Source organism: Trichosurus vulpecula, chromosome 7 (genome assembly GCF_011100635.1).
Source record: "Trichosurus vulpecula isolate mTriVul1 chromosome 7, mTriVul1.pri, whole genome shotgun sequence".
Taxonomy (NCBI): domain Eukaryota; kingdom Metazoa; phylum Chordata; class Mammalia; order Diprotodontia; family Phalangeridae; genus Trichosurus; species Trichosurus vulpecula.
Window position 1 is genome coordinate 207,640,844 of NC_050579.1, and position 25,621 is coordinate 207,666,464.

Here is a 25,621-nt window from a genome sequence, read left to right on the forward strand (position 1 = left end):
ACATGTTGACCAAACAGCTAAGTTAGTCCTCAGTCAGTAGACATGTATTAAGTGCCTACTGTGTACCAGACATTGGCCTGGCCTAAGACTGCACCTACAAAGAATGGCAAAAGACAATCCCTGTTCTGAACTGGGGAGGTAACAAGTGAACAATGTGAACAAGTTACATACAGGTTAAATTGGAAATGATCAACAGAAGTTAGACACTAGAATTAAGGGAATCCTGAAAGGCTTCCTCCAACAGATAGAATTTTAGCTGGGACCTGTAGGAAGCCAGGAGACTTGAGATGAGGAGAGAAAACATTCCAGGTGTTGGAGACAGCCAGTTAAAACTGCCCAGAGTCAGGAAATAGAGAGTTCTCAAAGAACAGCAAGGTGGCCGGACCCCAAATCAAGCCTTCAGGCAGCTAGTATAGTGGGAAAAGTGCTATATTTTAAGTCACAGGACCTGGCTTCAGATCCTGGCTCAGCCATTTATTACCTGAGTGACTCTGAGCAAGTCATTTAACAGTAAAGTCCTGGGATTCCATTTTCTCATCTATAAAATAAGGGTAAGATGACTTTAGATGACTTCTAAAGTCCATTCAAACTCTAACTCTGTGATGCTTTTCCAGCTAGAAAGTGTCTGCCAGAGCTTGTTTGTACAGAGAACCGGGGTCCATTACTAGGCCAACAGGAGACATTACACTTAAGTGGAAAGATTGATTGTACATGGGGCAAAATGAGCTGAAATGAACTATAGTGAAATGAAATTCTCTTTTCATGCCTGTTCTGAAATGAGAATTGAGTTAGTGTGTGTAGTGGACAGAGCTCACTAATGTGACATTTAAGAAGTTCAAGGGATAATTAATAGATAATCATTTTATTAATAATGCTATATTATTAATAAAAGGATGGTCATTTGGCCGTCTTCTGTAGACCAAAGACAATTTATGGAACCCACTAAATGCTTATATGTCTTTGGAAGAGTGGGTGTTACTAAGAGTGGAAATCAACTCTAATAGTTTAACAATTAATGAAAGAGCTTCCTTCTTCCCTTCCTCCCTTCTCTCCCTCCCTTTCTCCCTTTTTTCTTTCCTTCCTTCCTGCCTTCTCTCCCTGTCATCACCCTAAAAAGATCCACTTGAAGGACTCAACCCTAACCTTCTGGTGCCCAGGGGTAAAATCAGGGAATAACAGACTTCCGATCTTGCTACCTTGGGCAAATCACTTCATTTCCCTTCAACAAACATTTATCCAGCACGAGCTAATCTCCAGCCAAGGATACCAGAACAAATAAACAAAAGCATGGTTGAAGAGCTGGGCCCTCAATCAATTGTTAGCTCCAGTAAAGGGGAATGGATGGCCCATTCTTCAGCTCTAACAGAGGAACCAGAAAATGCACATCAGATCTTGGTGCAGGTTGACAATGAAAGGTCCACCAATCAAACTGAATTACAGCTAAACACAAGAAACCATGCTCAAGAAGAATAAGAGGAGCAGGAGGAGGAAGAATATGATTTCTAAAGGAGAAAGGGAAAAATCAGAATTATTTATCTAAGTTAATTTTAAGATTCATGAACTTTCTTTGTTCATAGAAACCATTCCAGTATAATCATTATGGCCTGTTAACAGGGAATGAAGAGCTATCAGAAAATGCACTATTAAAGTGACACCATATCCCACTGAAGCTTTACTGTTGAGTTACAATAAAAACTGACCATAGCGAGGAAATTCAGGGATCTATACTTTACCATTGGAAAAAAAGGTCAAGTTCATATAAGTTAATCAAATTAGATACGCACACATACTAGAGATAAAACTCCATGTAGCATTCTTATTGAAATATTCGTTTATTTGCAACCAGAAAAGTTTAAATGTTAGCCAGCCTCTCATATTTTTCTAATACAAGGCATACTATTGAACTCCCTTGTGCACAGAGCAAGGCCATGTTCTAAGTTCTAAAATCTAGTAGATGGAAAGGTGAAGAAGAGGTATAACAGGATTCAGCTTCTCATAGAAAGAGCACAAATGCCATTCTAAGGAACATAGAGCTTGGTGTGATTGTGAGCTTATCTTAATTTGAGTCACCACATTGCGGTAAAATGTGGTCAGAGTAAATTTTAGATAGAAAATGCTGTCTGCAGGATACCAAAGAAGAGCCAAACCATTTCTTGTAGAATGCATATTATAATAATAAAATTGAATCATTTTAAAATCATTTTTGTATTTAAGGAAATGTGCCATATTTTTTTAAATGTCTTAGGATATACTTGAGTAGATTTATTTTTACAATAAAAAAATAGCTAAAGAAAAAACCAATTAATGAAAGAGAATGAATATTATGAGAGGTAGACCTATTTTGATGAGGGACTGGGGAGATGTGACTTTGATTGTGTATTTACTTCCAAACCACCCCTAGCTTAGGTGATCTAATGAAATAATTTATCCCCATCAAAACCTAACAAGAACACAATGGGCAGGAATTCGCCTAGATAAGATGCTCTAGGTGGGGTAAATTTTGCCAGAGGGAAGTAATGTCCTTCAAAGACTTGGCTTCCAATAAGGAAATAGGAGAGGGAAAAAGTCTCAATGTCTCCCATAATTAGTTATTAATAATCATTTCTCTCCCTAGATTATTGTTGTGTTAGTCCTTAGTTCTTGAAGAGTACCACGACACCAAGGGATGATGAAATGATTTGCAGTTGACTTTGATTTGAGTGAGGGAGGGCAGTGCGAGGTCACCAGCCTCACTTTCTCCTCCAGAGCCATCTGGGTCTAGTAGCCAGATATTCATCAGGACAACTGGAGATGGCCCAGGATGCAATGGGAGACTCTGGCTCTTTTAGGCTAAGGCCTTTTCAGGTTCCCACTTTGAGTGAGGTAATGCCCATTCAGTGAATAGGCCTCTTTGAGAAGTGAGTCAAGGGATGGCCTCTTTAATAAAAAAAAAAAAAATCAAACTGGGAGAGGAAGACCCTCTAGGTTGCTGGTCAAAAGAGAAACAGTTACTATGTACATTCACTCTGAGCCAGGAAAGCCCCCAAAATAGCCATTAAGTGATGCTTGGGCAAGGACCTATTTTGTCCAGTCTATGAGCTCCAAGTGAAACGGGTTTAAGGTTTGATCTTTGAAAACAAAATCTAGGCAGGAAACTCCAAGTTAACAAGGCAGCTTTTGGCCATCAAAATTTACCTTCCTTTGGAGAGGAAAGGGGAAGGAAGAGGGAGAGGGAGAAGGCCATGGCCATCTCCAGGCGTCCTGATGAATATCTGGCCACTGGACCCAGTTGGCTTTGGAGGAGAAAGTGAGGCTGGTGACCTTGCAGAGTCCTCCCTCACTCAAATCAAAGTCAACCGCAAGTCATGTCATCATCTCCCTGATGTCATGGTCTTCGTCCAGAACAAAGGACAAACACAATCTGTGAGCAGTCTGAGCTGCCTGAATGGGGACCCAGCCAGTTGTGTAACTCAGTTCATCCTCTCACTCCCCCTCCTCTTCCCCCTCCCCTTTTCCCTCTCCCTCTCCCTAGAACTGGAATCAGGAAAACCTAGGTTTGAACCTCAGGCATTTAGTAGCTGTGTGACACTGAATGAGACATTTAACTTTTCTGGGCCTCAGTTCCCTCATCTATAAAATGAGAGAGTGGCACTTAATGAGCTCAAAGATACCTTCCAGCTTTGAATCTGTGGATCTTTGAACTCAATATGGTTATTTGTAAGGAAGTCTTTTCTATAGGAGACAAACCAAAGTAGACTTTTATTCCCAGCCTTTTAGATGGCCATCAAACTCAGTATTGCAAATGAGGTATGTTCTGCTATGGTAGGAGTGGAGACAGGATGTCCTCCAGAACTTGGCTCCCAATCCTAACCTTTAAGAGCAGCCAAGTCCTGTCCTCTCCAAGGCTTATGAACCATACCAGTGTTTCTACACACTTTCCACCTTCTTAACAAACCAGTAACATTTAACACACCAAACAGCATTTGATTTAGGGGGAACAGGACAAAGTGAAAAAAAAGACAACATACTCAGAAAACTTCTGTCCTTTATATTCAGTTGGGAGAGAAAATTGAAGCTTGAAAACTTGAATTATCTGCCTTCTTTGTGACTTCCCAGTTGCGTTTCATGGAATCACAGAGTTGGAAAGTACCTCAACACAGCCACCTAGTACAAATCATACTAAAAATAAAAGCCCTGGTAAAACATCTTACAAGTAGACAGCCAGCCAGCCTTCCCTGAAAAGTTGCAGTGAGGGAGGGAATCTTCTGAGTCAGCTTGTCTCACTTTTGGAACCTCTAATTACAATAAAGTTTTTTCTTCCCATCCAACCTTATTGCAATCAATCGTTTCCTCTGTCCCTCCTGAAAACTCACATTCCTTGACCCTAGTGACCTTGCATTTTCTGACTCTCTTCCTTCTATGCCCTTCAGTGGCTCCTCTCCCTTCCTCCTCCTACACCCTAACTGGAGGGGTTTAATCCATCATTCCAAATGCATGTATTACATGCTTAATGCATGCCAGGCACTGTGCTAAATTTTGAGGATACACAGAAAGACAAAAATAGCTCCTGCCCTCAAGGAGTTCCCATTGTAACGGGAGAGGCAACCTGTTAATGACTAGGTACACACAAGGGAGTCGATGAGCGATAATCTCAAAGATAAAGACATTGGCAACTAGGAAGACCTGGACACCACCTCTTAAAGAAAGGGAACAGTTCTCTTCTGGCCTTTGTGCCTTTAGCTTCAGTGAACTCTAGTCCAAATTCTCCATTTTAAAGATTCAACAATTCAACAAATATTTATCAAGCATTTACTATGTGCCATGTGCTGGGAATCAAAAATGAAACATTCCCTTACCTCAGGGAGGTTATATTTTACATGTGAAGTAACAAATAAATGGTTAAGTGATTTCCCCAAGATCTAAACAGTGACTACAATTGTGTTCAGTGTGCTTCTCACTATCGCCACCTTGCCTTTCTCTGATGATGGTGCCCAGCTATGGTACTAATTTTTCCCAAAATACCAAGTCATTTCTATTCAAGTCAAATATTTATTAAGTAGCTACTAGTTTCTCATTTGTAAAATGAGCTAGAGAAGAAAATGGCAAACCACTCCAGAATATTTGCCAAAAAAAAAACCCAAATGGGGCCACAAAAAGTCAGGCATGACTAAAATTACTCAACAACAGCTATGTGTTGAGCACTGTGCTAAATGCTGAAGAAGACACAGAATTTAGATAAAATGGTCCTTACCCATCTAGAGCTTATTGCATAGTAGACATACATGCAGCTGACACCAACCAGTAGATTACGATATTGTTGTTTGAATCCTCTGCCATCACCTCGATATCTCCTGAACCAATAATCATCATGGAGGCAACTACATGGCATTGTGGATAGAGTGCCTGCAGTCAGAAAGACACCCAAGTTCAGAATCCACCTTCGGACACTTACTAGCTTTGTAAGCCTAATCAAGTCTCTTACCTTCCATTTGCCTCAGTTTCTTCAACTGCAAAATGGCGATTCTAACAGCACCTAATTCTCAGGATTGCTATGGGGATCAAATGACATGATATTTGTAAAGTACTTAACATGGTGCCTAGTGTATAGTAAGCACTATTTAATTTTTATTATTCTCTTCCCTTCCCTTTCCCTCAGCTCAGTTGAACAAAAATTTATTAAGCACGTTCTATGCCCAAGGTTGTTGTTTGTTCTTCATTTTCAAAGAGGACCAATGACACCATGATGGGTGACATCTTGACTCCCTCACGTGTTAGATTTAAGTGAGTCAGAGCTGTACAAAGCTGTCAGCCTCTCACTCTTCCAGAATCATAAAAGTCCAGTGGCACGACAAAAGTCAAGATGACCGGTGATGGCCTGGGGTACAGTGGATGACCTTGGTGTCTTCCATGCCTGACCAAGGTCTAAGTGCTCCACTGTGCCAATTTCAGCAGCCTTAATGGCCACTGGAACAAAGTGTTTTCATCCATCATTCTGCTCAGGGAAGTCTTCCCATGCTGAGGGTAGACACCCCTCTAACTCACCAACAGGTGTGAGGTTAACTACCCCCAATCTGGTTTAGCCCATCTGCTGAGATGGTTTATCAGGGTGTGGTTGCTACACATGCTACAGCTTCTTGGAGCCACAGATGAGAGTTGGGTGACAGGTAGACACCAAAGTTGTATGAGCAGCCCTGAAAAGAGCCCAGCAAGCCCTCATAGCAGAGGTGCTTAGTCCTTGGTAGCAGTTGCTGGAAGGGTGGGACGAGGGGAGAAATAAAGACAAAACAAAACAGTCCCTTTCCTCAAGGAGTTTTTTTCTCCCCGGAGAATAATGTAAACAGATAAGTAAAAGTCATGTAATCTGAAGAGAGGAAAAAGTACTAACAACCTAGGACATCAGGAAAGGTTTTTCCATCTTAGGTACCAACTGAGTTGAGTATTGAAAGAGAACCTGGATTCAAGAAGATGAGTTCAAATCTGGCTTCAGATACTTACTACCTGTATGACCCTGGGCAAGTGACTTAACCCTGTTTGCCTCAGTTCCTCATCTATAAAATGAGTTGGAGAAGGAAATGGTGAATCACTATAGTATCTTTGCCAAGAAAACCCCAAATGAGGTCATGAAGAATCAGACAAGACTGAAACAACTAAACAAACAAACAAACAGAATGGAAATAATTATCTCGCAGAATTTCCTTGAGGATCAAATGAAGCAATCTAGTTAAGACTTTTTGTAAACTTAGAAGTCCTATATAAATATTATTTATTTATTACCATTGTTGAAGGAAGCAAAGTATCCTAAGGGAAAGAGACATATTCATGCCAGACTAAATATAAACACCTAATCAGTATAACCCAGAACCCTTGGAGATCCACCAGCCCCAGCTTCCCAGGCAGCTGAGGTTACAGGTATCTGCCACCATACCTGGTAGCCAAAAAGACCTTAAAGGTGAAATACTGGATTAAGTCTAATAAAATGAAACTTAATGGGCATGAATGATTGTAAATCCTTACAGTTAGGGTAAAAAAAAATCACCTTCATAAGTATAAGAAGGAAGAGCCAGAGTTAGTAGTGTGTCTGGGTGATTTAGGGGACTATAAACTCGATAGGAGTCAACAGTATGAGCAGCCAAAAAAGGTAGTGAAATTTTATGGCGCATTGAAAACTACGGCTTCCAAGAATAAGGTGACAATTCCTCTACACTCTGCTTTGGTCAGAGCAAATCTAGAGTATTTTGTTCAGTTCTAGGTGCCACCATTTAGTTTTTGTTATCACTGAGTTGTTTTTAATCATGCCCATTTGGGGTTTTCTTGGCAAAGATACTGAAGCAACTTGCCATTTCCTTCTCCAGCTCATTTTACAGATGAGGAAACTGAGGCAAACAGGGATAAGTGACTTGCCCAGGGTCACACAGCTAGTAAGTGTCTGAGGTCAGATTTGAACTCAGAAAGATGACTTTTCCTGACTCCAGGGCTGGCAGCTCTATCCACTTTGCTACCTAGTTGTCTTATATGCCTTTCTGAAACAGTAATAAAGGTCTGTGAGCCCAAAAATTTGCCTGAGATAAGAACTTCTTAAAAAGTAGAATTGGCCAAAATGGGAAGAAAAGGTCACTGAAGAAAATAATTCCTTAAAACTTAGAATTGGGTAAGTGGGAGCTAATAACTCCATGAGACTTCAAAAAACGACAAAACAAAGTCAAAAGAATGAAAAAGAGGAGAAAATATGAAATGTCTCATTGGAAAAACAACTGACCTGGAAAATAGATTGAGGAACGATAATTTAAGAATTACTGGACTGCCTTAAATACATGATAAAAAAAATAACCTAGACATTATACTTCAAGAAATTATCAAAAAAACTGCACTGATATCTTGTATTCAGAGAGTAAACTAGAAATGGAAAGAATGTATTGAACATCTCCTGAAAGAGACTCCAAAATGAAAACTCCCAGTAATATTATAGCCAAATTCCAGAACTCCTATATTGCAAGCAGCCAGAAAGAAACAAGTCAAATATTATGGAGTCATAGTCAGGATTATGCAAGATTTAGCAGCTTTCATGGTAAGGAGCAGAGGTCTTTGAATATGATATTCTGGAAGGCAAAGGAGCTAGGATTACAACCAAGAATAACCTACCCAGCAAATCTGAGTATAATCCTTCAGGGGAAAAAATGTGTTTAATGAAATAGATGTTGTCCAAGCATTATTGGTGAAAAGACCAGAGCTGAATAGAAAATTTAACTTTCAAATACAAGATTCAAGAGAAACATAAAAAGGTTAACATGAAAGAGTAACCATAAGGGACTCAATAAAATTAAACTGCTTACATCCCTAAAAAACAAACATAAATAAATAAATAATCTGGAGCACAGAGAAGACCAACCAAGATGACGAAGATCCCCAAGGCCTGACTATATGAGGATCAGTTGAACAAACCGAGGATGTTTAAACTAGAGAAAAGGAAGACTGGGGTTGAGGGTAGAGAATACAATCTAGCCATTTTCACATATATAAAGAACTATCATGTGAAGAAGATGGTGGCTGTTTTCAAATATTTGAAGGGCTGTCATGTGGAAGAGGGATTAGACTTATGTTGTTTATTCGAAGTCAGAAGGAAGACCCAGAAGCAATGAGTAGAAGTTCCAAGGAAGGAAATTATAGGCTTGATCTCAGAAAAAAATATCATTACAATTGGAGAGATCTAAAATTAGAATGGACTAACTCAAGAGGTATTGGGAGCTCCATAACCGGAAGTCTTCAAGTAGTGGCTAGCTGACCCCTTGTCAATAATGTTACTGTGGGGATTTGGGAGGTGGAGGTAGGGTGTGGGTCGGCAAGCCACTTAAACTCCCTGTGGCTCACTACTTATTTCACAGGGCTGTTTTTGTTTAAAAGTTGCCCTTTGTAAATTGTCAAACATATATACTATATACATACACACACACACACACACACACACATATATATATATATCAGTAATTACTACTCTCCCTGAATTTCCCCTCTCAAATCCAAGTTCTTTGATTAAGCTTTCCCTCACCTGTACAGATGTCTCCCTTCTTTGAATTTCTACACTCAGACCATACAATTTAGCATTCCGTTATCTGCTCCGTGTTACGGTTTAATAATTCTCTCATATGAGGTCATTATCTATCTCTACGGACTTCTTGATGGCAGGAGTCATGTTTTATCCATGTATTGAGCATATCAAAGGTATTCTGTAAGTACTTGATCACCCAGGAGAGTGAATGAATGAATGAATGAAGCTTTATTAAACTGACTATGTGCATAGCACTGTGCTAAGTGCTAGAGATATAAAAAGAAAAAGACATTCCCTACCGTCAAGGAGCTCACATTCTAATAAGGGAGACAACACATAGGGAGGGTTTCACTTTCAAGTCAGAGGGAAAAGTCCCTTGGCCCTTAGAGTGCAGCAGCAAAGCCGATGAGCATACCTCTCCTTTAATGTCATTTCTGTTGATAAAATCACATTGATTTCTGATGTTGAATCTGATAGGACCAAGGATCTCAATGGCAAGAACTTTATTTTCTGGTCTTCAGTAGCTATGCTTGTAAAAGCACCTGCAGGAGCAGCTGCCAGGCCTTATCTCCACAGGGGTTGCTTCCCAGGGTCACAGCTGAGGGAACTGAGGAAGGGGAAGGGAAGGAGTAAGCACATATTAAGCACCTACTGTGTGCCAAGATTTGTGCTAAGTGCTTTTTACAAATATTATCTCATTTGATCCTCAAAAGGAGGTAGGGGATATTATTATTACCATTTGAGTAAATTGAGGCAAACAGAGGTCAAGTGGCCTACCCAGGTTTATACAGCTAGGAAGTGTCTGAGGTTGGATTTGAACTCAGGCCTTCCTGACTCTAGACCCAACATTCTATCTATTGTACCACCAGCTATTGCTGTACTAGAAACATTGCTTTCCCCAAGGCTCTTGGGTTCAGTGCTTTGAGCTATCCTCACCAAGGTCTGAGGGGAGATCATGGTGAATGTGGTGGTGGTTTGACTTGCCTGGCATATGCTGACTCTTAACTCTTTCTCAAGGTTCCTTGATGCTTCAACTAGGCTGGCTTGCCTGCTCTGTGCGTTGCAGTTGTCTGGCAGTTGGTGGTGCTGGCTGGCCTCTTCTTCCCAGGATACCGGCTGAGAGTGGTGGGCTAAAGGTAGGAGCAGAGGCCTGGATGAGGAGAGAGTAGGATCTTTCTCCCAAGGCTCCTCTTCTCTTCTCTCTGTTGCTGGCAGTTGGTGAACTGTGATTGTTGGTGGCAATGAAGGAGGCAGGCCCCTTCTCCACAATGATTTCTCCCTTCAATGTTGACTGGAATATTGGGACTGGGCTGGAAACAGGTCTTGAGGTTTGGGAGACATTGTTATCTCTAAGGTTCTTGGATTCAGGGTCCTGAGCTTTCTCCATCAGTGTCAGAAGGGAGGTGGTAGTGGTTTGCCTTGCCTGACACAGTGCCTTTTGTCTCTTCCTCAGGAAACATATACTTAATAATTATTCACATTCAAAATACTACTTTGGGATTACAAAGCATACTTCATATCCCCAAAAGAACACTACGAGTGAGGAATTAAAAGCATTAAATTCATCCTTGTTTACAAATAAGGAAACAGATACCTAACATCATAGAATTGGTAACTGTTAGGGCTAAATCTAGGGCCCAGGTTTCCTCTCTCAAGTCTGTTGCTTTCTTCTGACCACCAAGACAAGAGGTGAGTTCTAAATTCCCATGCTGAGTTTCCAAAAGCTATGTATGTAAGACCATGGCCAATTTTTTTAAAAAAAGAAATTCCTAAGAAAAAGCAGCTGTTGGAACCTTTTTAAAGGTGTGAAAGATGTCCTCAAGTGCTTAAATTAAAATATTTTAGAATGTCTCCAGGCCCAAAATAAACCCTGTCAGTTCTGACTGAACGCTGTCTTCACTTTCTTTTGCATTATGTAGCTTTATTTTCTCAAACAGCATTTTACCTTTGGAGACAGAATTTTGTAGATTCTCGGTAGGGAAGAGCAGTATTTTGGTTACCACTTTTCTAAGGAATTAAAAAAAATTGTCAATCTAACAAATTTTAAAAGGATTGTTTTGAGGCTGCTAACAATGATAGCTCAATATGATATAGTAGAAGCAGAGAACTTGGGTTTGAAACCTGGATCTACCACTTACTACCCAGGTGGCCTTAGGCAAATCACGGAGCCACTTTGGACCTCAGTTTCTTCCCTTGTAAAATAAAGGTGTTAGGCTGAAGGACCTCTAAGGTCCTTTCTGGTTTTAAATATTTCAATAAAGACAGATTAAAGTTTACAAAATGTTTTGGGTACAGTACATTATATCATTTGATCCTCATCCCAATCCTATAAGGTTTGATTATCCCCATTTTATACTTGAGAAAATGAAGGGTAAATGACTTGCCCAGGATCTCACAGCTAATATGTATCTGAGGCAGGATTTTAACCTAGATTTTCCTAAATCCAGCCCTTTATCCACTAAGCCACTCTGACACTAATGTATAGGAGAGGTACCTATTATTGACCTCTTGTTATTATAAATGAAAAAGGGATTTCTGGGGGCAAAGACAAACACCAAAGACATCTTCCACGAAGAGATGGAATCTCTGCTGAAATTATGGATCTGAGGTAACACTGACCACAAGGTGGCCCCATTCTCAAATGATAACGGGGGCAAGAATCCCACCATAAGGTAATTATAATGTTGTAGGCCATAGAAGGAGGCATCAAGATGGCTCAGTGGATAGAAGGCTAGGCCTGGAGTCAGGGAGACCCGAGTTCAAATGTGACCTCAGGCACTCACCTTAATCTACTGGAGAAGGAAATGGCAAACCACTCCAGTATCTTTACCAAGAAAATCACATGGCTAGTATTGGCATGCTATGGCCCATAGGAGTGTGGGACATGACTGAACAACAACAAGGCCATAGACAAGCAATTTATTTCCCTTTTAGTTTTCTTGTTAGTCTTCAAATGTTTTCCCTGTATACAGTTAATTTGATTAAAATTGGCCAAATGTCCAATCGTTTGTCAATACTCATTAGCCCTCTGGCTAGTCTCTCAGATTGTTAGTCAAACTCAATTTAGAAAAGACCAACTGTTTCATTGTAAGCTTCTGTGAGGAAAAGGACAGAAAGTAATTTTATTCATTGGAGCATGGGTCCCCAGTGAGATCTTCGAAGATGAATCCAACTTAGAATTTTACTTGGCATTATCTAAACTCTAATGGACCATATCCTACTGTGAGAATGAAGTAATCTAAAGCAGAAGTGAGGCATTTTTGCAAAGTATATTAACACTTTCATTCTTCCACCCACCGCAACAAAAACTCTGGAATACTCTTGTAGAAATGCCTGAGCAGCCATTCAGACTGAAAATAGTCTAAGTATTTATTATATTACATTTATTTTTATCCAGGTGAAAACTGCTCATTTTTGGAAATGTATTCTTTCAGTGCTTTAAATATTGCCTTAACTGAAAATTTTAATACAATCTCCCTCAATGACCTTTTTTCTTTTAGAGTAGTTTATTCAAGGATAAAGGGTTTGTCAGAATGCTTTAGACATCCTCTAAGATTATTAATTTAGTAGAATCACACACAACTTGGTCCTTTGCCTTTTTTGTCCAAGAATATCTCAGATTTCTTCACCTATGGTGATGCAGATTAAAAAGACAATTAAAAAAACAGTTCGTAAAGGGATTTACTAACAAGTTAGTTTTAGTGTTTTTCCATCTTCCAAGAATAGTTTTGTTCGTACTAAATTTGAATACACAGTGCTCTTAGTAACAAAGATTCAAATAGATCAGTGACTCATAGTACTGTGTGTATGTATGTGGCTCGTGTGTGAGAACAAGAGAGAGAGAAACAAACAGAAAATCACACATTAGCAAATTTAATAACCAAGAGTTAAATCAGTTGCATAAGGGCTCATTTGTGAAATTATATATTTTAGAAGTTCTCATTTACCAAACCTCAATTTTAAATCGCAGATATTGGAATGTCTTATACAAAATTTATTTTCCGTAAAGATAGAGGTGCTCTATTTTCTATAGTATAGCTAAATTAAATCTCATAAGTTTTATAAAGTTTAAGTATTCGAAGACAAATACAGTAATTTCCAAGTATTGTTTCCCTTATAATTGCATTTGTAGTTCTGAAGCATTACAAATAGGATGGGCAATGGGTTGGACCTGAGATTTCAATGGTGTAGGGAACTTCCTGTCTCTGCCAATGATGGTCAGCTTCTCTGCAACTTATTGTCTTAGAGAGTTGTCTAGAGCACTGAGAAAGTTAAGTGACTTGCCCAGGGTCACATTGTCAATATATGTCAGCAACAGAATGTGAACTTGGAGTCTCCTACTTTTAAGGACAGCTTTCTATCCACCACGCTAGACTGTTTCTCACATATTACCAATGTAATAGAGAGAGGGAAAAGCCCATCAAAAGGTATTGTACTTAAAATATTTTACATCCTGAAGGAAAAGGGCTGGACTAGTACCTTCTACAGTATTATTTTGGGATATTTTTTTTATTTGCATAATATTTTTCCTCTGCAATATTCAAGCTATGTTACCAAGAATTTTTAAAATCACAGGACCACAGAATTAGAATGAACATTTGAGGTCACTGAATCCAACTTCTCTTCTAATGCTAGGATTCCTTCTGTAAGCAGCTCTTTGACAGGTCAACTGACAATGTTCTAAGATTTCCAGGGACAGTAAACTCTGCTTCTAGAGGCAGAACCTTTCATTTTTAGGCAGTTTTCATTAAATTTTTAGGCAGTTTTCATTAAAAAGGAAGTCCTAATTAATTTGTGTTGATAGAAAAATATTCTATTTGTAACTTCTATTCAGTAGTTGTATCTTTTGCCTTCTGGCACAATTCAATTCCACTAATATTTGTTAGTTAATAAACAAATAATAAATGGCTTTTGAAATTATTTGAATTTGAGCAATATAGAACAGGTCATAGAATATCACATTTAGCTGTAACGTCAGAAATTATAGATACTGTGTACTGACCAAAAATAACCTCTACACCTTCCCAACTAGTAGCTCTCCAGCCTTTGATTTAAGAGGTATAATTTACTGCCTCTTATTCTAGGTTCAAGGAGCTAGTTTTCAGAGGCTGAAGTGACCATTCTCTCTTCTCCATCCTCTATCATTTAGTGGCAAAAGCTTTCTAAGAGGGTCATTATGTGGTTTGTCAGCAGACCAAAAGAAATGAAAAAATAAAGCATACAAAAAATTTACATATCCTAGAAAAATATATTGAAAGCTATAGGAACAGTTAGCTGGGTTTTGGTTAAAAAATCACGAATGAAGAATACAGCTGCTATGGTTCTGTCAGATCTTTGCAGATGAGGTATGTCCTTATCTGGTCCTATAGATTGAATTTTATGTGAACTATCTGAGGTCACACAAACATTACTCTCTGCTGCTTAAGCTATGAGACGGAAGCAACACAAAAGGGAAATATGATCTCCATTCTTTTTTATCCCTGAAAAAGTTCCATCTCTGTCATATGTTGGTGAAGCCTTTTCAGTGTCCCTGCTTCTCAAGAGTCCTAGGCCACTGGTTGGTTAAGACAGGAGTAAGCTATATATTGGATTGAAATGTTTGATCTTTAACTTTACTTAAGGTCTTTTGGCAGAGGCCCATGAGACCCTTTTGCTTATATATTTGCAGAGTTATGAAACAAATCATTTTCTTGTCCAAATGTTTATTATCACAGGGTTATAACTTTGGAGGTGTTTTGAAAAGGAGCCTCATGGCTCAGGAATGCAAAGGTAGCAAAAAGCCAAAAAAACAAAAAAAAAATACAAGGAAAAGGAAAAGAGGAGGTGTCAGGGGACCTATGGGACATTGTCTATCAATTGCTTATATGTATTATTTAATTCAATTCACCTAAGCCAACCTCTAAACTTTAAAATGTGTTATATTGGTGTAGTAAATAGGTTAATCATTCACTCTGAATTTTTGTTCAGTCCTTCATATATGCAAACCTGGAAGGTTTGCACTTATGAGATGGGCCAGATCAGATATATGACCCAGATCCAGAAGAGCCACCAACTACACTTCCTAAGACAACTCATTCCATTTTTTAAAATAACTCTAGCTGTTCTGAAGTGTTTCTATACATCAAAGGGCAGCTAGGTGGTACAGTGAATAGAATGTTGGGTCTAGGGTCAGAAAGACTCATCTTCCTGAGTTCAAATCTGGCCTCAGACACTTACTAGCTGAGTCACCCTGGGCAAGTCACATAACGCTGTTTGCCTCAATTTCCTCATCTGTAAAATGAGCTGGAGAAGGAAATAGCAAACTACTCCAGTATCTTTGCCCCCCTCCAAAAAAAAATCCAAATGGAGTCATGAAGAGTCAGATACAACTGAAAAATGACTAAACAACAACAAACTACATGAAGCCAAAAAAATCTGTCTCAGCAACTTTCATCCATTGTTTTTCATTTGGCCTTCTGGGGAGAAATAGGACAAGCCTAATCATTCTTAAGACAGCTATTAAATATTTGAAGACTGATACTCTACATTCCCCCAAGTTCTCTCTTCTCCAGGCTAAGCATCTCTACTTCTTTAAACAGATGCTAATACATTACGCTCACTAGTCCTCCTACCATCTCGATCACCTTTATCTAGATGTAGGACAATCTGTATATATTGTTTCTAAAATGTGTCACCAGAACTGTGGTTCCAACCAAGGCAGAGAACAGGAGAACTATTATCTCTTTTTTTTTCTGGGTACTGTCCCTCTCAATATAGCCTGAGATTACATTAGCTTTTTTAGCTGCCATGTCAAACTGTTAACTCATATTATGCTTACTGTCCACTAAAACTCTCATATGTTTTTCACAGGAACTATTATCTGGTCATGCCGCTCTCCTATCTAGCACTCATTTGGAACCCAAGTATAGAACTTTACAATTTAACCCTATTAAATTTTCATCTGATGGATTCAGTTCATCATACTAGCCTCTTAAGATATTTTTGGATCCTGGCTGTTATCCAATGTACCAGCTATTCCTCTCAGCCTCATGTCATCTGCAGGATTAACAAGTCTTCCTTCTATGCTTTCATCCAAGTCATCAATAAAAATGTTGAACAGCATAGTACAATTAGATCCCTAGGGCACTCCACTAAAGACCTTTCTCAGAGCTGGCATCATCCCATTAATGACTATTTTATGGGTCTGTTCATTCAATCAATTCTAAATTAATGTAATAGTGCCGTCATCTTCTTGTCTGTGGGGATTAAATGAGACCTTTTTTTAAGCGCTCTGCTAAAATCTAGGCATATTGAGAAAGGCAGTCATGTATAGTGAAAAGATTGTTGGACTTGAAATCAAAGAACCTGGGTTCAAATTCTAGTTCTGCTACTAACTAAATATGTGACTTTGGTCAAGTTGCATAATATCTCTGGCCCAGTTTTTTCATTTGTAAAATGACTAGATGACAACTTTTCAACTCTAAATCTAACATCCTTTGTCTATAGCATTTCCCTTATCCCATTGCTTGACATGATTAAGCAATATTAGCTTTAAATAATCACTGATCCCCTCTCTAAATGCTTACAAACCATCTCTTTAGTAATGTGTCTTTTAGTTTTGCAAGGGATAGAAGCCAAGCTCAGTAGCCTACACTGCATAGACTCCACCTTGTTCTCCTTTGTAAAAAAAAAAATCAAACAATGGCCTGTGTCCAGTTCTGCAGTATTTTCCCCATCCTCCAAGATCTTTCAAAGGTTACTGATAGCAGCTCAGCAATCATGTCTTCCAGTACCCTAGTACCAATCCTTTCATTACCCTAGAAAGCACTTAATCCAGGCCTAGTGATTTGAACTTATTGAGTGTAGCTAGATACTGTTATACTATCCCCCACTCCCTCCATTACTTTATGATGCTAACTGGTTCTGTTCTATCCTCCCCAGTCTTAACCACCTTCTTCTTAGAAAAGATAGAATCAAACAAGAGCTGATTAGTCTATCCTCCTCATTATCTATCATCTGCATCCCATCTGTCACCTCCTTAATTCTTAGTTTGCCCCCTGGATAGGAAAACAAGTTACCTTTTGTTATTCTTAGCATTCATAGTAACCTTAACCCATTCCAGAGACTGTAGCCTATGATCTAACCAGCTCAGGACCCACTTGGACTTAGATCAATTTGTGAGAGGGTCTCAGTCATTCACCACCCCATTCTCCTCTTCCTGAGCCAGTTAGAACAGGAGAACTTCTAAAATTAACTCAAGTTTAAGCAATCAGTTGTTTACTATGTCAAGAGATCCAGGCAAGGAAAGGAATTAAGAGAAAATGGTAATGAAGAATAACCCTGAGTCTCTCTTTGCAATTGGAATAAGGGGGGTTGGAGCTCAAATATGAATAGTCTTGACTTCCCTATTTGTTCCTACCAGCTTTGTTTTAGGAAAAAGAAAAAGGGGAGGGAGAGATGGAAAAAAAAGAGGGAAAGTGAGTGCTCCAACATCTAAAATCACTACAATGTCATGCTTCTCCATTACATTTGTAGTATTTCTCATATCTTTACTTAACTCCTTCTATCCATATGGTCAGTACTGTCTCCATAGCAATACCACTTTTATCTCTTTCCATTGATCTTTATCCAGATGTTCTATACCACATTTTCCCCATCTGGTTCCAATATTTCTTCTCCCTCCTTTCTACCTCCCCACAGTTTATGTATATTTTCCATACATAATGCTACCTTATCAACCCTTTTAGCTATTCTGTTCCTTTGATAAGGTCTCCCATTGTATAGCTGTATTCCACTCATAAGTTTCAATACTGTAACAACAATGTTGCTTGCAGCTGCTGCGGAGGTGTAAGGCCAACAACATCAGCACACAGAAGGGCTGCCAGCACAGGTTCTTTGATTTGCTTTTCTAAGGAAACCAACTTTAAGGGGTTAACAATCTCAGTTTAATTAAACATACATATATTGTTCACTTAGTTCAGCACCCTGAACTTCAGAGCAAATACAGAAATTACAGAGACAATACAAACAGAGCAAACACACTCAGTTATCAACAAACAGACCTCTAGCTGTCTGACCAAAGAATTACATAGTTACCAGAGAGAGAGGCACCAACATCTGGGTTTTCAAAGCCGGAGCGGGGGGGGGGGGGGGGGGCTCCAGCGGCTACCCAGAGTCTCATCTGGTCAAATCACATGACACCCTTCCAGTGAGTGAGAGTGTTTTACCAACCTCAGAGCTTTTAAACCCTGTTCAGGGCCCTGAGGGCTTAGAGCCTACTTAGTAAAAAGTTGTGGGGCCTAGGGACTCACACCCAGTTAGTGAAAGGGTGTGGGCCTGCCTCTAATCAGTCCTCCCTTTGTTGGCCTCACCTGAGGCCTATTCAATGGGTGGGAAAGATCTTTTACTTACAGATGGGCCTTATATTCGGCCCCAAGATTTTTTATGTCAATTACACAGGCGATTTGTCTCTGAATAGGTACAAACGTTTTTCAAATACAACAGAATCCCCTCAAAATGAACATATCACATTTGCAAAATACTTAACATAACATCTCATCACCAGAGTGGCCACATGGCTTACTCATTGGCCCCTAGATCTTTGTATCCATTAAATAAGTCAATGGGAAACTGGTGTCAATAATACTATAATAATATAACAATACAACAAGGATAATACAAAATAAGTACACAAGGCGGAGCCAAGATGGCGGCTGGTAAGCAGGGACTAGAGTGAGCTCCATACCCGAGTCCCTCCAAAAACCTATAAAAAATGGCTCTGAACCAATTCTAGAACGGCAGAACCCACAGAACAGCAGAGGGAAGCAGGGCTCCAGCCCAGGGCAGCCTGGATGGTCTCTGGGTGAGGTCTATTCCACACGGAGCTGGGAGCTGGGAACGGAGTGGAGCCAAGCCCAGCCTGAGTGGCGTGGACCATCCAGACCAGAAGCCGGGCGCAGGGGCCCCTAGCGCCCTGAATATGTGAGCTGCGGCAGTTACCAGACCCCTCGACCCACAAACACCAAAGACTGCGGAGAAGGTTAGTGGGAAAAGCTGCGGGAGTGGAAGGAGTTCGCGGTTCGGCCTCCAGCCCCAGGGGCAGTGGAGGTGGGGCAGCTACAGCTGTTGTTACTTCCGGCTCCAGGCCCACCTGGTGGGAGGAATTAAGTGGCGGATCAGAGCAGGAATGCAACAGCCTGCTGAAGATCTAAGCCCAGTCTGGACTGGGGGTTCTTGGGGAAGGAGTAGTGCGGGTCTGACAGAGCTGGCACCTCCCCCCCAAATGTGGAACATAGAACTCGTTAGTCTACAAGCAGTCATACCCCACTGAAAAACTCAAGGGTCAAGTTAGTTGGTTGGGAATATGGCCAGGCAGCGAAAACGCACCCAGATTCAGTCTCAGACTTTGGATTCTTTCTTTGGTGACAAAGAAGACCAAAACATACAGCCTAAAGAAGACAACAAAGTCATAGAGCCTACACCAACAGCCTCCAAGAAAAACATGAACTGGCCCCAGGCCATAGAAGAACTCAAAAAGGATTTGGAAAAGCAAGTTAGAGAAGTAGAGGAAAAATTGGGAAGAGAAGTGAGAAGGATGCGAGAAAACCATGAAAAACAAGTCAATGACTTGCTAAAGGAGACCCAAAAAAATACTGAAAAATACACTGAAGAAAACAACACCTTAAAAAACAGACTAACTCAAATGGCAAAAGAGCTCCAAAAAGCCAATGAGGAGAAGAATGCCTTGAAAGGTAGAATTAGCCAAATGGAAAAGGAGGTCCAAAAGACCACTGAAGAAAATACTACTTTAAAAATTAGATTGGAGCAAGTGGAAGCTAGTGACTTTATGAGAAATCAGGATATTATAAAACAGAACCAAAGGAATGAAAAAATGGAAGACAATGTGAAATATCTCCTTGGAAAAACCACTGACCTGGAAAATAGATCCAGGAGAGATAATTTAAAAATTATTGGACTACCTGAAAGCCATGATCAAAAAAAGAGCCTAGAAACCATCTTTCAAGAAATTATCAAGGAGAACTGCCCTGATAGTCTAGAGCCACAGGGCAAAATAGAAATTGAAAGAATCCATTGATCGCCTCCTCAAATAGATCCCAAAAAGAAATCTCCTAGGAATATTGTCGCCAAATTCCAGAGCTCCCAGATCAAGGAGAAAATACTGCAAGCATCCAGAAAGAAACAATTTGAGTATTGTGGAAACCCAATCAGAATATCCCAAGATCTGGCAGCTTCTACATTAAGAGATCGAAGGGCTTGGAATGCGATATTCCGGAGGTCAATGGGGCTAGGATTAAAACCTAGAATCACCTACCCAGCAAAACTGAGTATCATGTTCCAAGGCAAAATATGGACTTTCAAAATAAGTACACAGAACAATATCATCATTCCCCAAAATACTTGTTTACAATACAAACACCATCCGTCCCTAGGTCACAGCAAATTATAATATCTTTAGTCAATACAGAATGTCCAAGTAGAGTCCTTCTCAAGGGTGTGTCCTTCTGCCCACACTGCTGTTTCAGGCTTCCTTCTGGCACCCTCAGGTACCATTGTGCTTTAATTAGCAAAGTTCCAACTCAAAAAAGTCCAAATGAAGTTCTCTTGGGGGTCTCTTCTCCCCACACTGTTCCACCCCCCCACTTCCAAATCCCAAGGGGCAGCTGGGCAACAAAGCCAACAGGGTGGGGTCCTGGGGGGGTCCACAGCACTTCCCCTCCCCCACCATAGAAAACTTCACCATCTCCCTGGGGCCCAAACAATCCCAGGAGAAGGCAGAAAAAAAGCACGCTCGGTGTTTTGCTGCAAAGTTTCCATCCTGCCCCAGGGCTGAATCCCAAGCTCCCGGTTCCTATCATCCAGCTAGTGGCTTCTGCCTGAATCCTGATGTAGGCAGCTCCCCACCTTTGCTCTCACCTCACAAAGGTCAACTCGAAGGCAGTTCTCCTCTCTTGCTGGGTCTGTATGTGGGCAGCTCACTGCTCTTTGTCTCACCTTGCCAACTTCAGTGGGTTAGGTCCAAGTATAGAGTAAAATAAGACTCTTGTTGTTTAAAAAAATAAAAAGGTTTACTTTGCCATAGCAGGGTAATAATATTTAACAAGTAAACGCTGTGAGAACACCACTATTATTTAGTTGAGCACAGCTTCTTGATTTTGGTTATGCTGTCAGTCTATGGCCTGGTCTGACAGAAAGAAGGAGTTACTGCTGGCTTTTTGTGCTCAGGCGACTAGGAAGTCACATTGACCACCCAAGTCAATCACCTTAGCCAATCAAATCTCAAGGAAAATTTCAGTGCCTCAATACCAAACAACTACCCTAAGAAACATAGAGTGGCATCTTAGGAAAACCTGCCTAGGTAATATTTCACCTATCACAAAGGGACTGTAGGTAACACAGGCAAAGATGTGTAATGGTTTTGCCTTTTTCTGATTTTAAATGATTCCATTCACAGCTGGTAAAGGGCATGAAGGTGGGTGGTTCACACACAGAGTGATCTATTTGAGATTGCAAAGGGTGTAAAATTCTGAGTGGCCCATTTGCTTTTTACATAGGGTTTACCCCTTTCAAAATTTGATGCATCCGTGTAAAGGAAGTATAAATTGCAAATGTTTAGGTATAGTAAAGTTCCTCAACCATCTTGATGAAATTATAGGGAGGGTAGCCATTTGCTTGCTGAAGGATAAGCCAGCCCCGGTCACCTTTAAAAGCATTATCAATAATGACTAATATGGAAATATTTTACATGATTGTACATGTATGACCTATATCTGCTTGCTTACTGTCTCAGGGAGGGGGGAGGGGAAGGAGGGAAGAGTAAAGGGATAGAATTTGGAACTCAAATGTTAAAAAAAGTTTTAGCATGTAATTGGGGAAAAAAATAAAAAATATATATTTAAAAAGCATTAACAAGCTCTGTGTCAAGGAGTCATCTTAGGCATCTCTGGAAAGAGCTTAAAGGAAGGACCCAGATTTTGCTAGAGAACTGCTCTTCACATTTTCCCTTATGCACCTTCCATAGTGCAGCAGAGAGGTAGGGAGCTTGTATGTTCTCACACCCCTGTGGCAGGAACATCTTACAGAGTCTCTGACACATTTGCTAGGCTAATTTTTTCTCTAAAAAGCAGGGAAACTAAACCTAGACTTGGGAGGTCTAGGAGAGTAGGCTCCACCAACTGATGGGGATGCCCCACTGCTATGTCAATCATCACACCCTTTCCACCCAACACATTCTTCTGCCTGGTCTTTTCCAAGAGGAGCTGCATCTGAGGGACCCAATGCCATAGACTTGCTGAGTACTTTTTCCAAGCAATTAAGTAAACTTTCACTATTGTTGTGTTGGATGGTTTCATTTCGTTCCATTCCTAATCCTGAGTCCCTGGATTGGCCCCAGTCAGGCCTGCTCTGAAACATCTCCAATTAGCAAATGGCATCTTGTGGCAGAGGAAGTGGCCCAGAGGAGACACTACACCCATCACAGAGCAGGCCTAGGGAGAAACATGTCCAAAAGAGACTCTGTGCCCATGGGAGCGGTATGAAGATACCACAAGAAGAGAAAGGACATTGGGATCCTACAGTGCCAGGGGTGTGAGTTGTCTTGGCCATTTATCTTTTCTACCTTTGTGTCTCTCTACTTGTGTGCTCTAGGTAAGCTCACTATGGAGATGTTTGTTACTGTTGCTCACGCTGTGCCATTTCAGTAAATGCCTTTGCTTCGAGCTAATTTTATCCTCTGGAGTAAAGGCAAACATATCGGTAAGGTTATTGAGCTATAGTTTTAGGAACATAAGCCCACAGAATATCCTTTGGGGGACCCAGCCAGCAAATGTAAATTGAGGGAAGTAGCACAGTGGGAATTTTACATTTTGCTATTTAATTTGCTTTTTCCTGCCTGGTCTGTGACTAGACACTAGGTGGAAGTTCTATTGAAATATTTCCCTTGCTCTCACAATAAACCCAAGTATGTGTAAGTCCAGAGCCGAAGAAGAAATTCACTATTTTTATGTTTTTATTTATGAGTATGTCATGTCTCATTACCTTTAAGATCATAACTTCCATGAGGGTAGGCACTGCAATTCATTCTTCTTTGTTTTACTTACAACTCCTATTACAATGCCTTTAGTCAACTCAATAAGAATTTATTAAGAACCTACTATGTTTCAGGCACTGTGCTAAGTACCAAACACATAGCAGGTCCTTAAACAAATGTTTGTAACATGAACAAATGAAACTAATAAGAAAATAAAACCAGCCCTATTAAATCTGAAACTTTTTCCAAAATCAAAATAAATACTCAATTTTTTTAAAGTACCTATTTCTCTCTCACCCTACCCTTACCAGTTTGCGTTGCCTGGTTCTATGCATTGTGATTTTTCAGCAAGCAATTCTCATTTTTCTTTTTGCCTGTTCTTGAGAACTTATGATCATAAGAGTCCTAGATTTGGAAGAGACCTCAAGTGTCATCTAGCTTAACCCTTACTTATGAGTATCTTCAAATCTATGAAAACCATATCTAGTGGTTGATCAGTGGTCAATCAAATACAGAGAAAGGGGAATTTTATTTTTAATTCAACAGTTTAATCTAGAAAAAAGGACCAAGATAAGAGAATCAGAGAAAACTCATAAAACAATCTGTTTGCATTATATGTTAGGGGAGGTTTTTTTCTCTGCTTATATTTGTTAGACATGCATGGTTTTTCTAGTCATCCAGATGGAGAATTTTCTCTAAAAAATATGATTTTGTTAGTATGAATATATTTTCTCTTAAGAAAATACTGGGAAAACTGTATGAAAATGATTTGTAACTGAGCCATTAAACAGTTGATATACATATTTATTTGTGCTGTACATGTTTTACAAAAAGATGTGCTGCTAAATGTTTCCCAGAACTCAATGGATTACGTGAAGAAATGAATACAGCGATGACAAAGTGGGAAATTCCTGGAGGCAAAAAGGCAGTTACTAAGTTAATAGTGTAACCCTGATGCTCATATTTCCAGGCAAGTCAACTGTAAATCTCTTTCCAACAGTAATGCCATCAAACTCAGCCAAGAGCTAAGAAAATAAGTAGGAGAGGTACATATCTTTAGAAGTTCATAAAAGTGATTAGCACTTCATCTTCAAACTTATAAAGGCATCTGCTTGAATGTTAATTTCTTATATTTTTTTTTTTTTTTTGCTTTTTGGCAGGGCAGTTGGGGTTAAGTGACTTGCCCAAGGTCACACAGCTAGTACATGTGTCAAGTGTCTGAGGCCGGATTTGAACTCAGGTCCTCCTGACTCCAGGGCCGGTGCTCTACTGACTGCGCCACCTAGGTGCCCCTAATTTCTTATATTTGATTAATTTAACTTTTAAAAATAAGTAGAATAAAAGTGAAACAATGCTGTTATAATTATAATGATCAAGTTTGGTCCTGAAGAAGAATGAGTGAATAGGCATTTGCTGTCAAATGTGGTGACACATGCCTGTAATCCTTGATACTGAGGAGGCTGAGGCAAATGGATCGATCAGGCAAGCTCAGGAATTGTTTCCTCCAATAGGGCCCTATGTCTGGCATCAACATTGTGAGCCCCCAGGAACAGCCCAAGGAGGAACATCAGTCCAGGTTAGAAACAGAGAAGGTCAGAGCTTTCCTGCCAATCAGCAGGATTGGGGTCCAGCTAGATATAGTGGGCTCCCCTCAAGAAGAGATGAGAAAATGGTGGGGAGGGCACTTATGGGTGTGGAACATTGTATGTACTGTCAGGTTTTAGCCTGTATGTTGGTTAGTTTTGCTAAACTACTCTTTCTTCTTTTTTTGTTCTTTATTACAAGATCTGACTCACTGGGTAGGGAAGGGAGACATTTATTAGGAAATAAAAGTAATGGAAAAAACCCCAAAAGATATCAGTACAAAAAGTTTAAATTTTTTGTTTGTTTATCATTTTATCTTTAATTTATGGAATAAAACAAGCATTTCCATAACATGGTATAATGAAGAAAAAAGATGATTACACACAAAACTGCATATGTGCCACTTGCTATTCTCTTTTAAAAAATAATGAATTAATTTATTTTTGGTTTTCAACATAAGATTTTGAGTTTTTAATTTTCTCCCCTTCCCTCTTCTCCTCCCTCCCCAAGATGTTGTGCAATCTGATATAGACTCTTCTTATATATTCATATTAAACACATTTTCGCATTAGTCATGATGTAAAGAAGAATTAGAACTAATGGGAGGAACTACAAGAAAGAAGAAACAAAACAAAACAACAAGAGAAAAGGAGAGCAAATAGTATGCTTCCATCAGCATTCAGACTCCAAAGTTCTTTCTCTGGATGTGGATAGCATTTTTCATCATGAGTCTTTTGGAGTTGTCTTAGATCCTTGCATTGCTGAGAAGAGCTAAATCTATCAAAGTCACTCTTCACACAATGTGGCTGTAACTGTGTACAATATTCTCCAGGTTCTGCTCATTTCACTCAGCATCAGTTCATATGAGTCTTTCCTAAATGTTTTGAAAGTAAAATATAACAGTGCAAAAAATTCTCCAAAACTTCAAGTACCACATATACAAGTTATCATTGGTATTAACAACTTAAATACCAAAAAATATTAAATCT